This window comes from Schistocerca gregaria, chromosome 8 (assembly GCF_023897955.1).
Source record: "Schistocerca gregaria isolate iqSchGreg1 chromosome 8, iqSchGreg1.2, whole genome shotgun sequence".
Classification (NCBI taxonomy): Eukaryota; Metazoa; Arthropoda; class Insecta; order Orthoptera; family Acrididae; genus Schistocerca; species Schistocerca gregaria.
Genome location: NC_064927.1, coordinates 33,289,859 through 33,316,848, shown reverse-complemented (window position 1 = coordinate 33,316,848; position 26,990 = coordinate 33,289,859). Strand labels below are relative to the sequence as shown.

At 46.2% G+C, this 26,990-nt stretch overlaps 6 non-coding genes across 6 annotated transcripts; all 6 read right to left on the bottom strand.

Annotated features, from left to right (window-relative positions):
- Positions 1 to 435: 435 nt before the first annotated feature.
- Positions 436 to 507, bottom strand: Trnai-aau (transfer RNA isoleucine (anticodon AAU)). The gene has a single exon. It is a non-coding gene; the product is annotated as a tRNA-Ile (tRNA).
- Positions 508 to 5,012: 4,505 nt separating this feature from the next.
- Positions 5,013 to 5,084, bottom strand: Trnai-aau (transfer RNA isoleucine (anticodon AAU)). Its single transcript has one exon. It is a non-coding gene; the product is annotated as a tRNA-Ile (tRNA).
- Positions 5,085 to 9,557: 4,473 nt separating this feature from the next.
- Trnai-aau (transfer RNA isoleucine (anticodon AAU)) lies at positions 9,558 to 9,629 on the bottom strand. Its single transcript has one exon. It is a non-coding gene; the product is annotated as a tRNA-Ile (tRNA).
- A 1,470-nt stretch (positions 9,630 to 11,099) lies between these two features.
- Positions 11,100 to 11,171, bottom strand: Trnai-aau (transfer RNA isoleucine (anticodon AAU)). The gene has a single exon. It is a non-coding gene; the product is annotated as a tRNA-Ile (tRNA).
- An 8,993-nt stretch (positions 11,172 to 20,164) lies between these two features.
- Positions 20,165 to 20,236, bottom strand: Trnai-aau (transfer RNA isoleucine (anticodon AAU)). The gene has a single exon. It is a non-coding gene; the product is annotated as a tRNA-Ile (tRNA).
- A 5,980-nt stretch (positions 20,237 to 26,216) lies between these two features.
- Trnai-aau (transfer RNA isoleucine (anticodon AAU)) lies at positions 26,217 to 26,288 on the bottom strand. The gene has a single exon. It is a non-coding gene; the product is annotated as a tRNA-Ile (tRNA).
- Between the last annotated feature and the right edge of the window lie 702 nt (positions 26,289 to 26,990).

The following is a 26,990-nucleotide window of genomic DNA, read 5'->3' as shown; positions in this document are numbered from 1 at the left end:
TTGCTCTTTCCCACCCATTCGTTACATTCAACCTCTGACGAGACCGACCAAATATAGACTGAGAAACAAGACCACACACTTTGTGCATTCGGAATCGAAGGCAGGGCGTCCCTCGCCGCATTTGCTACGATGGCCATTTGCTACTTCTGCAGAAGCGGCGGCGGCGACGACGACCGACAACGACGACGACCGACGACGACGACGACGAAGATCGCGAGAGGCTCTGAGATATGTGAGAAATACATCTATAAAATGTAATTCAGACTGCCTCGTCCCACCTTATGCTGTACCGCTTTGGCAAATGCTTTATCTGCGCCATTCGCCTTAATCACATCTGAGAGTAATTCTTAAAAAAACGCCTGTCGCTAATTGTTCGTCATCACAGGTACTGTTTGCTATACGGCCACGTCGCGCAACTGATTTCCAAAATTCATCTTTCTCTTGTGAGGATGGAACTTACGACCCCTGGTTTATTAGACCAGTGCTCTACCACTGAGCTAAAGAGGCGCGGCCTAGCGGTACTCTTGGGTACTTCGTTCTTACGGTCGTCTGCATCATTTGACTTTAGCTGACAACACTTCATATTACCGGCTAATATTTACAGCTGTGTCGACAAATTATTGCTTGGCTACACATCTGACACGTAACCGATGTGCTCTCCCAACAACAACACTTGCATTTCAGAACATGTCTTTCACACATGTCTACAAAATCACCTTCACCTTCAAATAAAGTTTCCTTGCGACTGACAGAGACATAGGCAAAGTTTAAAGTTGCTATTTCCATTAAATCTCGTTAATCAGAAAAACGGTAATTTACACCTGCAGCGGAACAAAATTCCGTTTCGCCCAGCGTCTGGCTCGAACCCACGACCCTGGGATTAAGAGTCTGACGCTCTACCGACTGAGCTAGCCGGCTACCTCAGTGAATACCTGCCGGGTAGCACGTCACACAGTACTCGTTTGGGTTGGGTGGTCCCATACAGAATCTCTCCATGCTGCCTAATGTTTTCCTAACGTCACACTCGTCACGTACTTCACTTTTATGTCATAATCATTTCTGAGAGGCAAAGAAATTGCATGACAACAAGCAGAGCTAGTGGCGTCAAAATTAGCACACATACTTTATGTGACTCAAAAGCCGAACGAGTTACTTTCCGACGTTGTTTTAGATGTGCAAGTGATAGTCAATACTCGCTGTGTCGGCACTCTGCCAACCATTTCGCTAGTTAACACCGGTCTTGCTGTGTGTGTTTCAAGCTCAAGAGCATCTCCAAGCAAAAAATGGTCAACAGCAACATTCAGACGGTTTCGTACTACTCAATTGCTACATTAAAACGGTATGTTTCTTTTTCAGAACTGGAAAAACACAAGCGTGACAGCATTCGAACCTGTAATCTTCATACCCGAAGTCCGACGCCTTATCCATTAGGCCACACGGTCACTGACGACCAACATTTACATGTATACGACTCATCTCGAAACGCTCACACCATTGAGGATTTGTGTTTTCGTTCTACACAGCCGCTGCCCCTTGCTCTTTCCCACCCATTCGTTACATTCAACCTCTGACGAGACCGACCAAATATAGACTGAGAAACAAGACCACACACTTTGTGCATTCGGAATCGAAGGCAGGGCGTCCCTCGCCGCATTTGCTACGATGGCCATTTGCTACTTCTGCAGAAGCGGCGGCGGCGACGACGACGACGACGACGACCGACGACCGACGACGACGACGATCGCGAGAGGCTCTGAGATATGTGAGAAATACATCTATAGAATGTAATTCAGACTGCCTCGTCCCACCTTATGCTGTACCGCTTTGGCAAATGCTTTATCTGCGCCATTCGAATTAATCACATCTGAGAGTAATTCTTAAAAAAACGCCTGTCGCTAATTGTTCGTCATCACAGGTACTGTTTGCTATACGGCCACGACGCGCAACTGATTTCCAAAATTCATCTTTCTCCTGTGAGGATGGAACTTACGACCCCTGGTTTATTAGACCAGTGCTCTACCACTGAGCTAAAGAGGCACGGCCTAGCGGTACTCTTGTGTACTTCGTTCTTACGGTCGTCTGCATCATTTGACTTTAGCTGACAACACTTCATATTACCGGCTAATATTTACAGCTATGGCGACAAATTACTGCTTGGCTACACATCTGACACGTAACCCATGTGCTCTCCAAACAACAACACTTGCATTTCAGAACATGTCTTTCACACATGTCCACAAAATCACTTTCACCTTCAAATACAGTTTCCTTGCGACTGACACAGACGTAGGCAAAGTTTAAAGTTGCTATTTCCATTAAATCTCGTTAATCAGAAAAACGGTAATTTACACCTGCTGCGGAACAAAATTCCGTTTCGCCCAGCGTCTGGCTCGAACCCACGACCCTGGTATTAAGAGTCTGACGCTCTACCGACTGAGCTAGCCGGCTACCTCGGTGAATACCTGCCGGGTAGCACGTCACACAGTACTCGTTTGGGTTGGGTGGTCCCATACAGAATCTCTCCATGCTGCCTAATGTTTTCCTAACGTCACACTCGTCACGTACTTCACATTTATGTCATAATCATTTATGAGAGGCAAAGAAATTGCATGACAACAAGCAGAGCTAGTGGCGTCAAAATTAGCACACATACTTTATGTGACTCAAAAGCCGAACGAGTTACTTTCCGACGTTGTTTTAGATGTGCAAGTGATAGTCAATACTCGCTTTGTCGGCACTCTGCCAACCATTTCGCTAGTTAACACCGGTTTTGTTGTGTGTGTTTCAAGCTCATGAGCATCTCCAAGCAAAAAATGGTCAACAGCAACATTCAGACGGTTTCGTACTGCTCAATTGCTACATTAGAACGGTATGTTTCTTTTTCAGAACTGGAAAACACGAGCGTGACAGCATTCGAACCTGTAATCTTCAGATCCGAAGTCCGACGCCTTATCCATTAGGCCACACAGTCACTGACAACAAACATTTACACGTATACGACTCATCTCGAAACGCTCACACCCCTGAGGATTTGTGTTTTCGTTCTACACAGCCGCTGCCCCTTGCTCTTTCCCACAAATTCGTTACATTCAACCTCTGACGAGACCGACCAAATATAGACTGAGAAACAAGACCACACACTTTGTGCATTCGGAATCGAAGGCAGGGCATCCCTCGCCGCATTTGCTACGATGGCCATTTGCTACTTCTGCAGAAGCGGCGGCGGCGACGACGACGAATATCGCGAGAGGCTCTGAGATATGTGAGAAATACATCTATAAAATGTAATTCAGACTGCCTCGTCCCACCTTATGCTGCACCGCTTTGGCAAATGCTTTATCTGCGCCATTCGCCTTAATCGCATCTGAGGGTAATTCTTAAAAAACGCTCTGTCGCTAATTGTTTGTCATCACAGGTACTGTTTGCTATACGGCCACGTCGTGCAACTGATTTTGAAAATTCATCTCTCTCCTGTGAGGATGGAACTTACGACCCCTGGTTTATTACACCAGTGCTCTACCACTGAGCTAAAGAGGCGCGGGCTAACGGTAGTCTTGGGTACTTCGTCCTTACGGTCGTCTGCATCATCAGACTTTAGCTGACAACACTTTATATTACCGGCTAATATTTACAGCTATGGCGACAAATTACTGCTTGGCTACACATCTGACACGTAACCGATGTGCTCTCCAAACAACAACACTTGCATTTCAGAACATGTCTTTCACACATGTCTACAAACTCACCTTCACCTTCAAATACAGTTTCCTTGCGACTGACAGAGACATAGGCAAAGTTTAAAGTTGCTATTTCCATTAAATCTCGTTAATCAGAAAAACGGTAATTTACACCTGCAGCGGAACAAAATTCCGTTTCGCCCAGCGTCTGGCTCGAACCCACGACCCTGGGATTAAGAGTCTGACGCTCTACCGACTGAGCTAGCCGGCTACCTCAGTGAATACCTGCCAGGTAGCACGTCACACAGTACTCGTTTGGGTTGGGTGGTCCCATACAGAATCTCTCCATGCTGCCTAATGTTTTCCTAACGTCACACTCGTCACGTACTTCACTTTTATGTCATAATCATTTCTGAGAGGCAAAGAAATTGCATGACAACAAGCAGAGCTAGTGGCTTCAAAATTAACACACATACTTTATGTGACTCAAAAGCCGAACGAGTTACTTTCCGACGTTGTTTTAGATGTGCAAGTGATAGTCAATACTCGCTGTGTCGGCACTCTGCCGACCATTTCGCTAGTTAACACCGGTCTTGCTGTGTGTGTTTCAAGCTCAAGAGCATCTCCAAGCAAAAAAATGGTCAACAGCAACATTCAGACGGTTTCGTACTACTCAATTGCTACATTAAAACGGTATGTTTCTTTTTCAGAACTGGAAAAACACAAGCGTGACAGCATTCGAACCTGTAATCTTCAGATCCGAAGTCCGACGCCTTATCCATTAGGCCACACGGTCACTGACGACCAACATTTACATGTATACGACTCATCTCGAAACGCTCACACCATTGAGGATTTGTGTTTTCGTTCTACACAGCCGCTGCCCCTTGCTCTTTCCCACCCATTCGTTACATTCAACCTCTGACGAGACCGACCAAATATAGACTGAGAAACAAGACCACACACTTTGTGCATTCGGAATCGAAGGCAGGGCGTCCCTCGCCGCATTTGCTACGATGGCCATTTGCTACTTCTGCAGAAGCGGCGGCGGCGACGACGACGACGACGACGACGACGACGACGACGACGACGACGACGACGACGACGACGATCGCGAGAGGCTCTGAGATATGTGAGAAATACATCTATAAAATGTAATTCAGACTGCCTCGTCCCACCTTATGCTGTACCGCTTTGGCAAATGCTTTATCTGCGCCATTCGCCTTAATCACATCTGAGAGTAATTCTTAAAAAAACGCCAGTCGCTAATTGTTCGTCATCACAGGTACTGTTTGCTAAACGGCCACGTCGCGCAACTGATTTCCAAAATTCATCTTTCTCTTGTGAGGATGGAACTTACGACCCCTGGTTTATTAGACCAGTGCTCTACCACTGAGCTAAAGAGGCGCGGCCTAGCGGTACTCTTGGGTACTTCGTTCTTACGGTCGTCTGCATCATTTGACTTTAGCTGACAACACTTCATATTACCGGCTAATATTTACAGCTGTGGCGACAAATTATTGCTTGGCTACACATCTGACACGTAACCGATGTGCTCTCCAAACAACAACACTTGCATTTCAGAACATGTCTTTCACACATGTCTACAAAATCACCTTCACCTTCAAATACAGTTTCCTTGCGACTGACAGAGACATAGGCAAAGTTTAAAGTTGCTATTTCCATTAAATCTCGTTAATCAGAAAAACGGTAATTTACACCTGCAGCGGAACAAAATTCCGTTTCGCCCAGCGTCTGGCTCGAACCCACGACCCTGGGATTAAGAGTCTGACGCTCTACCGACTGAGCTAGCCGGCTACCTCAGTGAATACCTGCCGGGTTGCACGTCACACAGTACTCGTTTGGGTTGGGTGGTCCCATACAGAATCTCTCCATGCTGCCTAATGTTTTCCTAACGTCACACTCGTCACGTACTTCACTTTTATGTCATAATCATTTCTGAGAGGCAAAGAAATTGCATGACAACAAGCAGAGCTAGTGGCGTCAAAATTAGCACACATACTTTATGTGACTCAAAAGCCGAACGAGTTACTTTCCGACGTTGTTTTAGATGTGCAAGTGATAGTCAATACTCGCTGTGTCGGCACTCTGCCAACCATTTCGCTAGTTAACACCGGTCTTGTTGTGTGTGTTTCAAGCTCATGAGCATCTCCAAGCAAAAAATGGTCAACAGCAACATTCAGACGGTTTCGTACTGCTCAATTGCTACATTAGAACGGTATGTTTCTTTTTCAGAACTGGAAAACACGAGCGTGACAGCATTCGAACCTGTAATCTTCAGATCCGAAGTCCAACGTCTTATCCATTATGCCACACAGTCACTGACAACAAACATTTACACGTATACGACTCATCTCGAAACGCTCACACCCCTGAGGATTTGTGTTTTCGTTCTACACAGCCGCTGCCCCTTGCTCTTTCCCACAAATTCGTTACATTCAACCTCTGACGAGACCGACCAAATATAGACTGAGAAACAAGACCACACACTTTGTGCATTCGGAATCGAAGGCAGGGCATCCCTCGCCGCATTTGCTACGATGGCCATTTGCTACTTCTGCAGAAGCGGCGGCGGCGACGACGACGAATATCGCGAGAGGCTCTGAGATATGTGAGAAATACATCTATAAAATGTAATTCAGACTGCTTCGTCCCACCTTATGCTGCACCGCTTTGGCACATGCTTTATCTGCGCCATTCGCCTTAATCGCATCTGAGGGTAATTCTTAAAAAACGCTCTGTCGCTAATTGTTCGTCATCACAGGTACTGTTTGCTATACGGCCACGTCGTGCAACTGATTTTGAAAATTCATCTCTCTCTTGTGAGGATGGAACTTACGACCCCTGGTTTATTACACCAGTGCTCTACCACTGAGCTAAAGAGGCGCGGGCTAACGGTAGTCTTGGGTACTTCGTCCTTACGGTCGTCTGCATCATCAGACTTTAGCTGACAACACTTCATATTACCGGCTAATATTTACAGCTATGGCGACAAATTACTGCTTGGCTACACATCTGACACGTAACCGATGTGCTCTCCAAACAACAACACTTGCATTTCAGAACATGTCTTTCACACATGTCTACAAAATCACCTTCACCTTCAAATACAGTTTCCTAGCGACTGACAGAGACGTAGGCAAAGTTTAAAGTTGCTATTTCCATTAAATCTCGTTAATCAGAAAAACGGTAATTTACACCTGCAGCGGAACAAAATTCCGTTTCGCCCAGCGTCTGGCTCGAACCCACGACCCTGGGATTAAGAGTCTGACGCTCTACCGACTGAGCTAGCCGGCTACCTCGGTGAATACCTGCCGGGTAGCAGGTCACACAGCACTCGTTTGGGTTGGGTGGTCCCATACAGAATCTCTCCATGCTGCCTAATGTTTTCCTAACGTCACACTCGTCACGTACTTCACTTTTATGTCATAATCATTTCTGAGAGGCAAAGAAATTGCATGACAACAAGCAGAGCTAGTGGTGTCAAAATTAACACACATACTTTATGTGACTCAAAAGCCGAACGAGTTACTTTCCGACGTTGTTTTAGATGTGCAAGTGCCAGTCAAAACTCGCGGTGTCGGCACTCTGCCAACCATTTCGCTAGTTAACACCGGTCTTGCTGTGTGTGTTTCAAGCTCAAGAGCATCTCCAAGCAAAAAATGGTCAACAGCAACATTCAGACGGTTTCGTACTGCTCAATTGCTACATTAAAACGGTATGTTTCTTTTTCAGAACTGGAAAAACACAAGCGTGACAGCATTCGAACCTGTAATCTTCACATCCGAAGTCCGACGCCTTATCCATTAGGCCACACGGTCACTGACAACAAACATTTACAAGAATACGACTCATCTCGAAACGCTCACACCCCTGAGGATTTGTGTTTTCGTTCTACACAGCCGCTGCCCCTTGCTCTTTCCCACCCATTCGTTACATTCAACCTCTGACGAGACCGACCAAATATAGACTGAGAAACAAGACCACACACTTTGTGCATTCGGAATCGAAGGCAGGGCATCCCTCGCCGCATTTGCTACGATGGCCATTTGCTACTTCTGCAGAAGCGGCGGCGGCGACGACGACGAATATCGCGAGAGGCTCTGAGATATGTGAGAAATACATCTATAAAATGTAATTCAGACTGCCTCGTCCCACCTTATGCTGCACCGCTTTGGCAAATGCTTTATCTGCGCCATTCGCCTTAATCGCATCTGAGGGTAATTCTTAAAAAACGCTCTGTCGCTAATTGTTTGTCATCACAGGTACTGTTTGCTATACGGCCACGTCGTGCAACTGATTTTGAAAATTCATCTCTCTCCTGTGAGGATGGAACTTACGACCCCTGGTTTATTACACCAGTGCTCTACCACTGAGCTAAAGAGGCGCGGGCTAACGGTAGTCTTGGGTACTTCGTCCTTACGGTCGTCTGCATCATCAGACTTTAGCTGACAACACTTCATATTACCGGCTAATATTTACAGCTATGGCGACAAATTACTGCTTGGCTACACATCTGACACGTAACCGATGTGCTCTCCAAACAACAACACTTGCATTTCAGAACATGTCTTTCACACATGTCTACAAACTCACCTTCACCTTCAAATACAGTTTCCTTGCGACTGACAGAGACATAGGCAAAGTTTAAAGTTGCTATTTCCATTAAATCTCGTTAATCAGAAAAACGGTAATTTACACCTGCAGCGGAACAAAATTCCGTTTCGCCCAGCGTCTGGCTCGAACCCACGACCCTGGGATTAAGAGTCTGACGCTCTACCGACTGAGCTAGCCGGCTACCTCAGTGAATACCTGCCAGGTAGCACGTCACACAGTACTCGTTTGGGTTGGGTGGTCCCATACAGAATCTCTCCATGCTGCCTAATGTTTTCCTAACGTCACACTCGTCACGTACTTCACTTTTATGTCATAATCATTTCTGAGAGGCAAAGAATTTGCATGACAACAAGCAGAGCTAGTGGCGTCAAAATTAGCACACATACTTTATGTGACTCAAAAGCCGAACGAGTTACTTTCCGACGTTGTTTTAGATGTGCAAGTGATAGTCAATACTCGCTGTGTCGGCACTCTGCCGACCATTTCGCTAGTTAACACCGGTCTTGCTGTGTGTGTTTCAAGCTCAAGAGCATCTCCAAGCAAAAAAATGGTCAACAGCAACATTCAGACGGTTTCGTACTACTCAATTGCTACATTAAAACGGTATGTTTCTTTTTCAGAACTGGAAAAACACAAGCGTGACAGCATTCGAACCTGTAATCTTCAGATCCGAAGTCCGACGCCTTATCCATTAGGCCACACGGTCACTGACGACCAACATTTACATGTATACGACTCATCTCGAAACGCTCACACCATTGAGGATTTGTGTTTTCGTTCTACACAGCCGCTGCCCCTTGCTCTTTCCCACCCATTCGTTACATTCAACCTCTGACGAGACCGACCAAATATAGACTGAGAAACAAGACCACACACTTTGTGCATTCGGAATCGAAGGCAGGGCGTCCCTCGCCGCATTTGCTACGATGGCCATTTGCTACTTCTGCAGAAGCGGCGGCGGCGACGACGACGACGACGACGACGACGACGACGACGACGACGACGACGACGACGACGATCGCGAGAGGCTCTGAGATATGTGAGAAATACATCTATAAAATGTAATTCAGACTGCCTCGTCCCACCTTATGCTGTACCGCTTTGGCAAATGCTTTATCTGCGCCATTCGCCTTAATCACATCTGAGAGTAATTCTTAAAAAAACGCCAGTCGCTAATTGTTCGTCATCACAGGTACTGTTTGCTAAACGGCCACGTCGCGCAACTGATTTCCATAATTCATCTTTCTCTTGTGAGGATGGAACTTACGACCCCTGGTTTATTAGACCAGTGCTCTACCACTGAGCTAAAGAGGCGCGGCCTAGCGGTACTCTTGGGTACTTCGTTCTTACGGTCGTCTGCATCATTTGACTTTAGCTGACAACACTTCATATTACCGGCTAATATTTACAGCTGTGGCGACAAATTATTGCTTGGCTACACATCTGACACGTAACCGATGTGCTCTCCAAACAACAACACTTGCATTTCAGAACATGTCTTTCACACATGTCTACAAAATCACCTTCACCTTCAAATACAGTTTCCTTGCGACTGACAGAGACATAGGCAAAGTTTAAAGTTGCTATTTCCATTAAATCTCGTTAATCAGAAAAACGGTAATTTACACCTGCAGCGGAACAAAATTCCGTTTCGCCCAGCGTCTGGCTCGAACCCACGACCCTGGGATTAAGAGTCTGACGCTCTACCGACTGAGCTAGCCGGCTACCTCAGTGAATACCTGCCGGGTTGCACGTCACACAGTACTCGTTTGGGTTGGGTGGTCCCATACAGAATCTCTCCATGCTGCCTAATGTTTTCCTAACGTCACACTCGTCACGTACTTCACTTTTATGTCATAATCATTTCTGAGAGGCAAAGAAATTGCATGACAACAAGCAGAGCTAGTGGCGTCAAAATTAGCACACATACTTTATGTGACTCAAAAGCCGAACGAGTTACTTTCCGACGTTGTTTTAGATGTGCAAGTGATAGTCAATACTCGCTGTGTCGGCACTCTGCCAACCATTTCGCTAGTTAACACCGGTCTTGTTGTGTGTGTTTCAAGCTCATGAGCATCTCCAAGCAAAAAATGGTCAACAGCAACATTCAGACGGTTTCGTACTGCTCAATTGCTACATTAGAACGGTATGTTTCTTTTTCAGAACTGGAAAACACAAGCGTGACAGCATTCGAACCTGTAATCTTCAGATCCGAAGTCCGACGCCTTATCCATTAGGCCACACGGTCACTGACGACCAACATTTACATGTATACGACTCATCTCGAAACGCTCACACCATTGAGGATTTGTGTTTTCGTTCTACACAGCCGCTGCCCCTTGCTCTTTCCCACCCATTCGTTACATTCAACCTCTGACGAGACCGACCAAATATAGACTGAGAAACAAGACCACACACTTTGTGCATTCGGAATCGAAGGCAGGGCGTCCCTCGCCGCATTTGCTACGATGGCCATTTGCTACTTCTGCAGAAGCGGCGGCGGCGGCGACGACGACGACGACGACGACGACGACGACGACGACGACGACGACGACGACGATCGCGAGAGGCTCTGAGATATGTGAGAAATACATCTATAAAATGTAATTCAGACTGCCTCGTCCCACCTTATGCTGTACCGCTTTGGCAAATGCTTTATCTGCGCCATTCGCCTTAATCACATCTGAGAGTAATTCTTAAAAAAACGCCAGTCGCTAATTGTTCGTCATCACAGGTACTGTTTGCTAAACGGCCACGTCGCGCAACTGATTTCCAAAATTCATCTTTCTCTTGTGAGGATGGAACTTACGACCCCTGGTTTATTAGACCAGTGCTCTACCACTGAGCTAAAGAGGCGCGGCCTAGCGGTACTCTTGGGTACTTCGTTCTTACGGTCGTCTGCATCATTTGACTTTAGCTGACAACACTTCATATTACCGGCTAATATTTACAGCTGTGGCGACAAATTATTGCTTGGCTACACATCTGACACGTAACCGATGTGCTCTCCAAACAACAACACTTGCATTTCAGAACATGTCTTTCACACATGTCTACAAAATCACCTTCACCTTCAAATACAGTTTCCTTGCGACTGACAGAGACATAGGCAAAGTTTAAAGTTGCTATTTCCATTAAATCTCGTTAATCAGAAAAACGGTAATTTACACCTGCAGCGGAACAAAATTCCGTTTCGCCCAGCGTCTGGCTCGAACCCACGACCCTGGGATTAAGAGTCTGACGCTCTACCGACTGAGCTAGCCGGCTACCTCAGTGAATACCTGCCGGGTTGCACGTCACACAGTACTCGTTTGGGTTGGGTGGTCCCATACAGAATCTCTCCATGCTGCCTAATGTTTTCCTAACGTCACACTCGTCACGTACTTCACTTTTATGTCATAATCATTTCTGAGAGGCAAAGAAATTGCATGACAACAAGCAGAGCTAGTGGCGTCAAAATTAGCACACATACTTTATGTGACTCAAAAGCCGAACGAGTTACTTTCCGACGTTGTTTTAGATGTGCAAGTGATAGTCAATACTCGCTGTGTCGGCACTCTGCCAACCATTTCGCTAGTTAACACCGGTCTTGTTGTGTGTGTTTCAAGCTCATGAGCATCTCCAAGCAAAAAATGGTCAACAGCAACATTCAGACGGTTTCGTACTGCTCAATTGCTACATTAGAACGGTATGTTTCTTTTTCAGAACTGGAAAACACGAGCGTGACAGCATTCGAACCTGTAATCTTTAGATCCGAAGTCCAACGTCTTATCCATTATGCCACACAGTCACTGACAACAAACATTTACACGTATACGACTCATCTCGAAACGCTCACACCCCTGAGGATTTGTGTTTTCGTTCTACACAGCCGCTGCCCCTTGCTCTTTCCCACAAATTCGTTACATTCAACCTCTGACGAGACCGACCAAATATAGACTGAGAAACAAGACCACACACTTTGTGCATTCGGAATCGAAGGCAGGGCATCCCTCGCCGCATTTGCTACGATGGCCATTTGCTACTTCTGCAGAAGCGGCGGCGGCGACGACGACGAATATCGCGAGAGGCTCTGAGATATGTGAGAAATACATCTATAAAATGTAATTCAGACTGCTTCGTCCCACCTTATGCTGCACCGCTTTGGCACATGCTTTATCTGCGCCATTCGCCTTAATCGCATCTGAGGGTAATTCTTAAAAAACGCTCTGTCGCTAATTGTTCGTCATCACAGGTACTGTTTGCTATACGGCCACGTCGTGCAACTGATTTTGAAAATTCATCTCTCTCTTGTGAGGATGGAACTTACGACCCCTGGTTTATTACACCAGTGCTCTACCACTGAGCTAAAGAGGCGCGGGCTAACGGTAGTCTTGGGTACTTCGTCCTTACGGTCGTCTGCATCATCAGACTTTAGCTGACAACACTTCATATTACCGGCTAATATTTACAGCTATGGCGACAAATTACTGCTTGGCTACACATCTGACACGTAACCGATGTGCTCTCCAAACAACAACACTTGCATTTCAGAACATGTCTTTCACACATGTCTACAAAATCACCTTCACCTTCAAATACAGTTTCCTAGCGACTGACAGAGACGTAGGCAAAGTTTAAAGTTGCTATTTCCATTAAATCTCGTTAATCAGAAAAACGGTAATTTACACCTGCAGCGGAACAAAATTCCGTTTCGCCCAGCGTCTGGCTCGAACCCACGACCCTGGGATTAAGAGTCTGACGCTCTACCGACTGAGCTAGCCGGCTACCTCGGTGAATACCTGCCGGGTAGCAGGTCACACAGCACTCGTTTGGGTTGGGTGGTCCCATACAGAATCTCTCCATGCTGCCTAATGTTTTCCTAACGTCACACTCGTCACGTACTTCACTTTTATGTCATAATCATTTCTGAGAGGCAAAGAAATTGCATGACAACAAGCAGAGCTAGTGGTGTCAAAATTAACACACATACTTTATGTGACTCAAAAGCCGAACGAGTTACTTTCCGACGTTGTTTTAGATGTGCAAGTGCCAGTCAAAACTCGCGGTGTCGGCACTCTGCCAACCATTTCGCTAGTTAACACCGGTCTTGCTGTGTGTGTTTCAAGCTCAAGAGCATCTCCAAGCAAAAAATGGTCAACAGCAACATTCAGACGGTTTCGTACTGCTCAATTGCTACATTAAAACGGTATGTTTCTTTTTCAGAACTGGAAAAACACAAGCGTGACAGCATTCGAACCTGTAATCTTCACATCCGAAGTCCGACGCCTTATCCATTAGGCCACACGGTCACTGACAACAAACATTTACAAGAATACGACTCATCTCGAAACGCTCACACCCCTGAGGATTTGTGTTTTCGTTCTACACAGCCGCTGCCCCTTGCTCTTTCCCACCCATTCGTTACATTCAACCTCTGACGAGACCAACCAAATATAGACTGAGAAACAAGACCACACACTTTGTGCATTCGGAATCGAAGGCAGGGCGTCCCTCGCCGCATTTGCTACGATGGCCATTTGCTACTTCTGCAGAAGCGGCGGCGGCGACGACGACGAATATCGCGAGAGGCTCTGAGATATGTGAGAAATACATCTATAAAATGTAATTCAGACTGCCTCGTCCCACCTTATGCTGTACCGCTTTGGCAAATGCTTTATCTGCGCCATTCGCCTTAATCACATCTGAGAGTAATTCTTAAAAAAACGCCTGTCGCTAATTGTTCGTCATCACAGGTACTCTTTGCTATACGGCCACGACGCGCAACTTATTTCCAAAATTCATCTTTCTCCTGTGAGGATGGAACTTACGACCCCTGGTTTATTAGACCAGTGCTCTACCACTGAGCTAAAGAGGCGCGGCCTAGCGGTATATTTGGGTACTTCGTCCTTACGGTCGTCTGCATCATCAGACTTTAGCTGACAACACTTCATATTACCGGCTAATATTTGCAGCTATGGCGACAAATTACTGCTTGGCTACACATCTGACACGTAACCGATGTGCTCTCCAAACAACAACACTTGCATTTCAGAACATGTCTTTCACACATGTCTACAAAATCACCTTCACCTTCAAATACAGTTTCCTTGCGACTGACAGAGACGTAGGCAAAGTTTGATGTTGCTATTTCCATTAAATCTCGTTAATCAGAAAAACGGTAATTTACATCTGCAGCGGAACAAAATTCCGTTCCGCCCAGCGTCTGGCTCGAACCCACGACCCTGGGATTAAGAGTCTGACCCTCTACCGACTGAGCTAGCCGGCTACCTCGATTAGTACCTGCGGGGTAGCACGTCACACAGTACTCGTTTGGGTTGGGTGGTCCCATACAGAATCTCTCCATGCTGCCTAATGTTTTCCTAACGTCACACTCGTCACGTACTTCACTTTTATGTCATAATCATTTCTGAGAGGCAAAGAAATTGCATGACAACAAGCAGAGCTAGTGGCGTCAAAATTAACACACATACTTTATGTGACTCAAAAGCCGAACGAGTTACTTTCCGACGTTGTTTTAGATGTGCAAGTGATAGTCAAAACTCGCTGTGTCGGCACTCTGCCGACCATTTCGCTAGTTAACACCGGTCTTGTTGTGTGTGTTTCAAGCTCAAGAGCATCTCCAAGCAAAAAATGGTCAACAGCAACATTCAGACGGTTTCGTACTGCTCAATTGCTACATTAAAACGGTATGTTTCTTTTCAGAACTGGAAAAACACAAGCGTGACAGCATTCGAACCTGTAATCTTCAGATCCGAAGTCCGACGCCTTATCCATTAGGCCACACGGTCACTGACAACCAACATTTACACGTATACGACTCAAATCGAAACGCTCACACCCCTGAGGATTTGTGTTTTCGTTCTACACAGCCGCTGCCCCTTGCTCTTTCCCACCCATTCGTTACATTCAACCTCTGACGAGACCGACCAAATATAGACTGAGAAACAAGACCACACACTTTGTGCATTCGGAATCGAAGGCAGGGCGTCCCTCGCCGCATTTGCTACAATGGCCATTTACTACTTCAGCAGAAGCGGCGGCGGCGACGACGACGACGACGACGACGAAGATCGCGAGAGGCTCTGAGATATGTGAGAAATACATCTATAAAATGTAATTCAGACTGCCTCGTCCCACCTTATGCTGTACCGCTTTGGCAAATGCTTTATCTGCGCCATTCGCCTTAATCACATCTGAGAGTAATTCTTAAAAAAACGCCTGTCGCTAATTGTTCGTCATCACAGGTACTGTTTGCTATACGGCCACGTCGCGCAACTGATTTCCAAAATTCATCTTTCTCTTGTGAGGATGGAACTTACGAACCCTGGTTTATTAGACCAGTGCTCTACTACTGAGCTAAAGAGGCGCGGCCTAGCGGTACTCTTGGGTACTTCGTTCTTACGGTCGTCTGCATCATTTGACTTTAGCTGACAACACTTCATATTACCTGCTAATATTTACAGCTGTGGCGACAAATTATTGCTTGGCTACACATCTGACACGTAACCGATGTGCTCTCCAAACAACAACACTTGCATTTCAGAACATGTCTTTCACACATGTCTACAAAATCACCTTCACCTTCAAATACAGTTTCCTTGCGACTGACAGAGACATAGGCAAAGTTTAAAGTTGCTATTTCCATTAAATCTCGTTAATCAGAAAAACGGTAATTTACACCTGCAGCGGAACAAAATTCCGTTTCGCCCAGCGTCTGGCTCGAACCCACGACCCTGGTATTAAGAGTCTGACGCTCTACCGACTGAGCTAGCCGGCTACCTCGGTGAATACCTGCCGGGTAGCACGTCACACAGTACTCGTTTGGGTTGGGTGGTCCCATACAGAATCTCTCCATGCTGCCTAATGTTTTCCTAACGTCACACTCGTCACGTACTTCACTTTTATGTCATAATCATTTCTGAGAGGCAAAGAAATTGCATGACAACAAGCAGAGCTAGTGGCGTCAAAATTAGCACACATACTTTATGTTACTCAAAAGCCGAACGAGTTACTTTCCGACGTTGTTTTAGATGTGCAAGTGCCAGTCAAAACTCGCGGTGTCGGCACTCTGCCAACCATTTCGCTAGTTAACACCGGTCTTGCTGTGTGTGTTTCAAGCTCAAGAGCATCTCCAAGCAAAAAATGGTCAACAGCAACATTCAGACGGTTTCGTACTGCTCAATTGCTTCATTAAAACGGTATGTTTCTTTTTCAGAACTGGAAAAACACAAGCGTGACAGCATTCGAACCTGTAATCTTCACATCCGAAGTACGACGCCTTATCCATTAGGCCACACGGTCACTGACAACATACATATACACGTATACGACTCACCTCGAAACGCTCACACCCCTGAGGATTTGTGTTTTCGTTCTACACAGCCGCTGCCCCTTGCTCTTTCCCACCCATTCGTTACATTCAACCTCTGACGAGACCGACCAAATATAGACTGAGAAACAAGACCACACACTTTGTGCATTCGGAATCGAAGGCAGGGCGTCTCTCGTCGCATTTGCTACGATGGCCATTTGCTACTTCTGCAGTAGCGGCGGCGGCGACGACGACGAATATCGCGAGAGGCTCTGAGATATGTGAGAAATACATCTATAAAATGTAATTCAGACTGCCTCGTCCCACCTTATGCTGTACCGCTTTGGCAAATGCTTTATCTGCGCCATTCGCCTTAATCACATCTGAGAGTAATTCTTAAAAAAACGCCTGTCGCTAATTGTTCGTCATCACAGGTACTCTTTGCTATACGGCCACGACGCGCAACTGATTTCCAAAATTCATCTTTCTCCTGTGAGGATGGAACTTACGACCCCTGGTTTATTAGACCAGTGCTCTACCACTGAGCTAAAGAGGCGCGGCCTAGCGGTACTCTTGGGTACTTCGTCCTTACGGTCGTCTGCATCATCAGACTTTAGCTGACAACACTTCATATTACCGGCTAATATTTGCAGCTATGGCGACAAATTACTGCTTGGCTACACATCTGACACGTAACCGATGTGCTCTCCAAACAACAACACTTGCATTTCAGAACATGTCTTTCACACATGTCTACAAAATCACCTTCACCTTCAAATACAGTTTCCTTGCGACTGACAGAGACGTAGGCAAAGTTTGATGTTGCTATTTCCATTAAATCTCGTTAATCAGAGAAACGGTAATTTACATCTGCAGCGGAACAAAATTCCGTTCCGCCCAGCGTCTGGCTCGAACCCACGACCCTGGGATTAAGAGTCTGACCCTCTACCGACTGAGCTAGCCGGCTACCTCGATGAATACCTGCGGGGTAGCACGTCACACAGTACTCGTTTGGGTTGGGTGGTCCCATACAGAATCTCTCCATGCTGCCTAATGTTTTCCTAACGTCACACTCGTCACGTACTTCACTTTTATGTCATAATCATTTATGAGAGGCAAAGAAATTGCATGACAACAAGCAGAGCTAGTGGCGTCAAAATTAACACACATACTTTATGTGACTCAAAAGCCGAACGAGTTACTTTCCGACGTTGTCTTAGATGTGCAAGTGCCAGTCAAAACTCGCGGTGTCGGCACTCTGCCGACCATTTCGCTAGTTAACACTGGTCTTGCTGTGTGTGTTTCAAGCTCAAGAGCATCTCCAAGCAAAAAATGGTCAACAGCAACATTCAGACGGTTTCGTACTGCTCAATTGCTACATTAAAACGGTATGTTTCTTTTTCAGAACTGGAAAACACGAGCGTGACAGCATTCGAACCTGTAATCTTCAGATCCGAAGTCCGACGCCTTATCCATTAGGCCACACGGTCACTGACAACAAACATTTACACGTATACGAGTCATCTCGAAACGCTCACACCCCTGAGGATTTGTGTTTTCGTTCTACACAGCCGCTGCCCCTTGCTCTTTCCCACCCATTCGTTACATTCAACCTCTGACGAGACCGACCAAATATAGACTGAGAAACAAGACCACACACTTTGTGCATTCGGAATCGAAGGCAGGGCGTCCCTCGCCGCATTTGCTACTATTGCCATTTGCTACTTCTGCAGAAGCGGCGGCGGCGACGACGACGACGACGACGAATATCGCGAGAGGCTCTGAGATATGTGAGAAATACATCTATAAAATGTAATTCAGACTGCCTCGTCCCACCTTATGCTGCACCGCTTTGGCAAATGCTTTATCTGCGCCATTCGCCTTAATCGCATCTGAGAGTAATTCTTAAAAAACGCTCTGTCGCTAATTGTTCGTCATCACAGGTACTGTTTGCTATACGGCCACGTCGCGCAACTGATTTCCAAAATTCATCTTTCTCCTGTGAGGATGGAACTTACGACCCCTGGTTTATTAGACCAGTGCTCTACCACTGAGCTAAATAGGCGCGGCCTAGCGGTACTCTTGGGTACTTCGTCCTTACGGTCGTCTGCATCATCAGACTTTAGCTGACAACACTTCATATTACCGGCTAATATTTGCAGCTATGGCGACAAATTACTGCTTGGCTACACATCTGACACGTAACCGATGTGCTCTCCAAACAACAACACTTGCATTTCAGAACATGACTTTCACACATGTCTACAAAATCACCTTCACCTTCAAATACAGTTTCCTTGCGACTGACAGAGACGTAGGCAAAGTTTGATGTTGCTATTTCCATTAAATCTCGTTAATCAGAAAAACGGTAATTTACATCTGCAGCGGAACAAAATTCCGTTCCGCCCAGCGTCTGGCTCGAACCCACGACCCTGGGATTAAGAGTCTGACCCTCTACCGACTGAGCTAGCCGGCTACCTCGATTAGTACCTGCGGGGTAGCACGTCACACAGTACTCGTTTGGGTTGGGTGGTCCCATACAGAATCTCTCCATGCTGCCTAATGTTTTCCTAACGTCACACTCGTCACGTACTTCACTTTTATGTCATAATCATTTCTGAGAGGCAAAGAAATTGCATGACAACAAGCAGAGCTAGTGGCGTCAAAATTAACACACATACTTTATGTGACTCAAAAGCCGAACGAGTTACTTTCCGACGTTGTTTTAGATGTGCAAGTGATAGTCAAAACTCGCTGTGTCGGCACTCTGCCGACCATTTCGCTAGTTAACACCGGTCTTGTTGTGTGTGTTTCAAGCTCAAGAGCATCTCCAAGCAAAAAATGGTCAACAGCAACATTCAGACGGTTTCGTACTGCTCAATTGCTACATTGAAACGGTATGTTTCTTTTTCAGAACTGGAAAAACACAAGCGTGACAGCATTCGAACCTGTAATCTTCAGATCCGAAGTCCGACGCCTTATCCACTAGGCCACACGGTCACTGACAACCAACATTTACACGTATACGACTCAAATCGAAACGCTCGCACCCCTGAGGTTTTTGTGTTTTCGTTCTACACAGCCGCTGCCCCTTGCTCTTTCCCACCCATTCGTTACATTCAACCTCTGACGAGACCGACCAAATATAGACTGAGAAACAAGACCACACACTTTGTGCATTCGGAATCGAAGGCAGGGCGTCCCTCGCCGCATTTGCTACGATGGCCATTTACTACTTCTGCAGAAGCGGCGGCGGCGACGACGACGACGACGACGACGACGACTACCGACGACGACGACGACGACGAAGATCGCGAGAGGCTCTGAGATATGTGAGAAATACATCTATAAAATGTAATTCAGACTGCCTCGTCCCACCTTATGCTGTACCGCTTTGGCAAATGCTTTATCTGCACCATTCGCCTTAATCACATCTGAGAGTAATTCTTAAAAAAACGCCTGTCGCTAATTGTTCGTCATCACAGGTACTGTTTGCTATACGGCCACGTCGCGCAACTGATTTCCAAAATTCATCTTTCTCTTGTGAGGATGGAACTTACGACCCCTGGTTTATTAGACCAGTGCTCTACCACTGAGCTAAAGAGGCGCGGCCTAGCGGTACTCTTGGGTACTTCGTTCTTACGGTCGTCTGCATCATTTGACTTTAGCTGACAACACTTCATATTACCGGCTAATATTTACAGCTGTGGCGACAAATTATTGCTTGGCTACACATCTGACACGTAACCGATGTGCTCTCCAAACAACAACACTTGCATTTCAGAACATGTCTTTCACACATGTCTACAAAATCACCTTCACCTTCAAATACAGTTTCCTTGCGACTGACAGAGGCATAGGCAAAGTTTAAAGTTGCTATTTCCATTAAATCTCGTTAATCAGAAAAACGGTAATTTACACCTGCAGCGGAACAAAATTCCGTTTCGCCCAGCGCCTGGCTCGAACCCACGACCCTGGGATTAAGAGTCTGACGCTCTACCGACTGAGCTAGCCGGCTACCTCAGTGAATACCTGCCGGGTAGCACGTCACACAGTACTCGTTTGGGTTGGGTGGTCCCATACAGAATCTCTCCATGCTGCCTAATGTTTTCCTAACGTCACACTCGTCACGTACTTCACTTTTATGTCATAATCATTTCTGAGAGGCAAAGAAATTGCATGACAACAAGCAGAGCTAGTGGCGTCAAAATTAGCACACATACTTTATGTGACTCAAAAGCCGAACGAGTTACTTTCCGACGTTGTTTTAGATGTGCAAGTGCCAGTCAAAACTCGCGGTGTCGGCACTCTGCCAACCATTTCGCTAGTTAACACCGGTCTTGCTGTGTGTGTTTCAAGCTCAAGAGCATCTCCAAGCAAAAAATGGTCAACAGCAACATTCAGACGGTTTCGTACTGCTCAATTGCTACATTAAAACGGTATGTTTCTTTTTCAGAACTGGAAAAACACAAGCGTGACCGCATTCGAACCTGTAATCTTCACATCCGAAGTACGACGCCTTATCCATTAGGCCACACGGTCACTGACAACATACATATACACGTATACGACTCATCTCGAAACGCTCACACCCCTGAGGATTTGTGTTTTCGTTCTACACAGCCGCTGCCCCTTGCTCTTTCCCACCCATTCGTTACATTCAACCTCTGACGAGACCGACCAAATATAGACTGAGAAACAAGACCACACACTTTGTGCATTCGGAATCGAAGGCAGGGCGTCCCTCGTCGCATTTGCTACGATGGCCATTTGCTACTTCTGCAGTAGCGGCGGCGGCGACGACGACGAATATCGCGAAAGGCTCTGAGATATGTGAGAAATACATCTATAAAATGTAATTCAGACTGCCTCGTCCCACCTTATGCTGTACCGCTTTGGCAAATGCTTTATCGGCGCCATTCGCCTTAATCACATCTGAGAGTAATTCTTAAAAAAACGCCTGTCGCTAATTGTTCGTCATCACAGGTACTCTTTGCTATACGGCCACGACGCGCAACTGATTTCCAAAATTCATCTTTCTCCTGTGAGGATGGAACTTACGACCCCTGGTATATTAGACCAGTGCTCTACCACTGAGCTAAAGAGGCGCGGCCTAGCGGTACTCTTGGGTACTTCGTCCTTACGGTCGTCTGCATCATCAGACTTTAGCTGACAACACTTCATATTACCGGCTAATATTTGCAGCTATGGCGACAAATTACTGCTTGGCTACACATCTGACACGTAACCGATGTGCTCTCCAAACAACAACACTTGCATTTCAGAACATGTCTTTCACACATGTCTACAAAATCACCTTCACCTTCAAATACAGTTTCCTTGCGACTGACAGAGACGTAGGCAAAGTTTGATGTTGCTATTTCCATTAAATCTCGTTAATCAGAGAAACGGTAATTTACATCTGCAGCGGAACAAAATTCCGTTCCGCCCAGCGTCTGGCTCGAACCCACGACCCTGGGATTAAGAGTCTGACCCTCTACCGACTGAGCTAGCCGGCTACCTCGATGAATACCTGCGGGGTAGCACGTCACACAGTACTCGTTTGGGTTGGGTGGTCCCATACAGAATCTCTCCATGCTGCCTAATGTTTTCCTAACGTCACACTCGTCACGTACTTCACTTTTATGTCATAATCATTTATGAGAGGCAAAGAAATTGCATGACAACAAGCAGAGCTAGTGGCGTCAAAATTAACACACATACTTTATGTGACTCAAAAGCCGAACGAGTTACTTTCCGACGTTGTCTTAGATGTGCAAGTGCCAGTCAAAACTCGCGGTGTCGGCACTCTGCCGACCATTTCGCTAGTTAACACCGGTCTTGCTGTGTGTGTTTCAAGCTCAAGAGCATCTCCAAGCAAAGAATGGTCAACAGCAACATTCAGACGGTTTCGTACTGCTCAATTGCTACATTAAAACGGTATGTTTCTTTTTCAGAACTGGAAAACACAAGCGTGACAGCATTCGAACCTGTAATCTTCAGATCCGAAGTCCGACGCCTTATCCATTAGGCCACACGGTCACTGACAACAAACATTTACACGTATACGAGTCATCTCGAAACGCTCACACCCCTGAGGATTTGTGTTTTCGTTCTACACAGCCGCTGCCCCTTGCTCTTTCCCACCCATTCGTTACATTCAACCTCTGACGAGACCGACCAAATATAGACTGAGAAACAAGACCACACACTTTGTGCATTCGGAATCGAAGGCAGGGCGTCCCTCGCCACATTTGCTACTATTGCCATTTGCTACTTCTGCAGAAGCGGCGGCGGCGACGACGACGACGAATATCGCCAGAGGCTCTGAGATATGTGAGAAATACATCTATAAAATGTAATTCAGACTGCCTCGTCCCACCTTATGCTGCACCGCTTTGGCAAATGCTTTATCTGCGCCATTCGCCTTAATCGCATCTGAGAGTAATTCTTAAAAAACGCTCTGTCGCTAATTGTTCGTCATCACAGGTACTGTTTGCTATACGGCCACGTCGCGCAACTGATTTCCAAAATTCATCTTTCTCCTGTGAGGATGGAACTTACGACCCCTGGTTTATTAGACCAGTGCTCTACCACTGAGCTAAAGAGGTGCGGCCTAGCGGTACTCTTGGGTACTTCGTCCTTACGGTCGTCTGCATCATCAGACTTTAGCTGACAACACTTCATATTACCGGCTAATATTTGCAGCTATGGCGACAAATTACTGCTTGGCTACACAACTGACACGTAACCGATGTGCTCTCCAAACAACAACACTTGCATTTCAGAACATGTCTTTCACACATGTCTACAAAATCACCTTCACCTTCAAATACAGTTTCCTTGCGACTGACAGAGACGTAGGCAAAGTTTAATGTTGCTATTTCCATTAAATCTCGTTAATCAGAAAAACGGTAATTTACATCTGCAGCGGAACAAAATTCCGTTCGCGCCCAGCGTGGGGCTCGAACAAACAAACCTAGGATTAAGATTCTCACGCTCCACCGACTGAACTAGCCGGCTGCCTCGGGAATACCTGCCGGGTAGCACGTCAGACAGTACTCGTTTGGGTTGGGTGGTTCCATACAGAATCTCTCCATGCTGCCTAATGTTTTCCTAACGTCACACTCGTCACGTACTTCACTTTTATGTCATAATCATTTATGAGAGGCAAAGAAATTGCATGACAACAAGCAGAGCTAGTGGCGTCAAAATTAACACACATACTTTATGTGACTCAAAAGCCGAACGAGTTACTTTCCGACGTTGTTTTAGATGTGCAAGTGATAGTCTAAACTCGCTGTATCGGGACTCTGCCGACCATTTCGCTAGTTAACACCGGTCTTGTTGTGTGTGTTTCAAGCTCAAGAGCATCTCCAAGCAAAAAATTGGTCAACAGCAACATTCAGACGGTTTCGTACTGCTCAAGTGCTACATTAAAACGGTATGGTTCATTTTCAGAACTGGAAAAACACAAGCGTGACAGCATTCGAACCTGTAATTTTCAGGTCCGAAGTCCGACGCCTTATCCATTAGGCCACACGGTCACTGACAACAAACATTTACCCGTATACGACTCATCTCGAAACGCTCACACCCCCTGAGGATTTGTGTTTTCGTTCTACACAGCCGCTGCCCCTTGCTCTTTCCCACCCATTCGTTACATTCAACCTCTGACGAGACCGACCAAATATAGACTGAGAAACAAGACCACACACTTTGTGCATTCGGAATCGAAGGCAGGGCGTCCCTCGCCGCATTTGCTACGATGGCCATTTGCTACTTCTGCAGAAGCGGCGGCGGCGACGACGACGACGACGACGACGACGACGACGACGACGACGACGACGACGACGACGATCGCGAGAGGCTCTGAGATATGTGAGAAATACATCTATAAAATGTAATTCAGACTGCCTCGTCCCACCTTTGGCTGTACCGCTTTGGCAAATGCTTTATCGGCGCCATTCGCCTTAATCACATCTGAGAGTAATTCTTAAAAAAACGCCTGTCGCTAATTGTTCGTCACCACAGGTACTGTTTGCTATACGGCCACGACGCGCAACTGATTTCCAAAATTCATCTTTCTCCTGTGAGGATGGAACTTACGACCCCTGGTTTATTAGACCAGTGCTCTACCACTGAGCTAAATAGGCGCGGCCTAGCGGTACTCTTGGGTACTTCGTCCTTACGGTCGTCTGCATCATCAGACTTTAGCTGACAACACTTCATATTACCGGCTAATATTTGCAGCTATGGCGACAAATTACTGCTTGGCTACACATCTGACACGTAACCGATGTGCTCTCCAAACAACAACACTTGCATTTCAGAACATGTCTTTCACACATGTCTACAAAATCACCTTCACCTTCAAATACAGTTTCCTTGCGACTGGCAGAGACGTAGGCAAAGTTTAATGTTGCTATTTCCATTAAATCTCGTTAATCAGAAAAACGGTAATTTACATCTGCAGCGGAACAAAATTCCGTTCTGCCCAGCGTCTGGCTCGAACCCAAGACCCTGGGATTAAGAGTCTGACCCTCTACCGACTGAGCTAGCCGGCTACCTCGATGAATACCTGCGGGGTAGCACGTCACACAGTACTCGTTTGGGTTGGGTGGTCCCATACAGAATCTCTCCATGCTGCCTAATGTTTTCCTAACGTCACACTCGTCACGTACTTCACTTTTATGTCATAATCATTTATGAGAGGCAAAGAAATTGCATGACAACAAGCAGAGCTAGTGGCGTCAAAATTAACACACATACTTTATGTGACTCAAAAGCCGAACGAGTTACTTTCCGACGTTGTCTTAGATGTGCAAGTGCCAGTCAAAACTCGCGGTGTCGGCACTCTGCCGACCATTTCGCTAGTTAACACCGGTCTTGCTGTGTGTGTTTCAAGCTCAAGAGCATCTCCAAGCAAAAAATGGTCAACAGCAACATTCAGACGGTTTCGTACTGCTCAATTGCTACATTAAAACGGTATGTTTCTTTTTCAGAACTGGAAAACACGAGCGTGACAGCATTCGAACCTGTAATCTTCAGATCCGAAGTCCGACGCCTTATCCATTAGGCCACACGGTCACTGACAACAAACATTTACACGTATACGAGTCATCTCGAAACGCTCACACCCCTGAGGATTTGTGTTTTCGTTCTACACAGCCGCTGCCCCTTGCTCTTTCCCACCCATTCGTTACATTCAACCTCTGACGAGACCGACCAAATATAGACTGAGAAACAAGACCACACACTTTGTGCATTCGGAATCGAAGGCAGGGCGTCCCTCGCCACATTTGCTACTATTGCCATTTGCTACTTCTGCAGAAGCGGCGGCGGCGACGACGACGACGAATATCGCGAGAGGCTCTGAGATATGTGAGAAATACATCTATAAAATGTAATTCAGACTGCCTCGTCCCACCTTATGCTGCACCGCTTTGGCAAATGCTTTATCTGCGCCATTCGCCTTAATCGCATCTGAGAGTAATTCTTAAAAAACGCTCTGTCGCTAATTGTTCGTCATCACAGGTACTGTTTGCTATACGGCCACGTCGCGCAACTGATTTCCAAAATTCATCTTTCTCCTGTGAGGATGGAACTTACGACCTCTGGTTTATTAGACCAGTGCTCTACCACTGAGCTAAAGAGGCGCGGCCTAGCGGTACTCTTGGGTACTTCGTCCTTACGGTCGTCTGCATCATCAGACTTTAGCTGACAACACTTCATATTACCGGCTAATATTTGCAGCTATGGCGACAAATTACTGCTTGGCTACACAACTGACACGTAACCGATGTGCTCTCCAAACAACAACACTTGCATTTCAGAACATGTCTTTCACACATGTCTACAAAATCACCTTCACCTTCAAATACAGTTTCCTTGCGACTGACAGAGACGTAGGCAAAGTTTAATGTTGCTATTTCCATTAAATCTCGTTAATCAGAAAAACGGTAATTTACATCTGCAGCGGAACAAAATTCCGTTCGCGCCCAGCGTGGGGCTCGAACCAACAAACCTAGGATTAAGATTCTCACGCTCCACCGACTGAACTAGCCGGCTGCCTCGGGAATACCTGCCGGGTAGCACGTCAGACAGTACTCGTTTGGGTTGGGTGGTCCCATACAGAATCTCTCCATGCTGCATAATGTTTTCCTAACGTCACACTCGTCACGTACTTCACTTTTATGTCATAATCATTTCTGAGAGGCAAAGAAATTGCATGACAACAAGCAGAGCTAGTGGCGTCAAAATTAACACACATACTTTATGTGACTCAAAAGCCGAACGAGTTACTTTCCGACGTTGTTTTAGATGTGCAAGTGATAGTCTAAACTCGCTGTATCGGGACT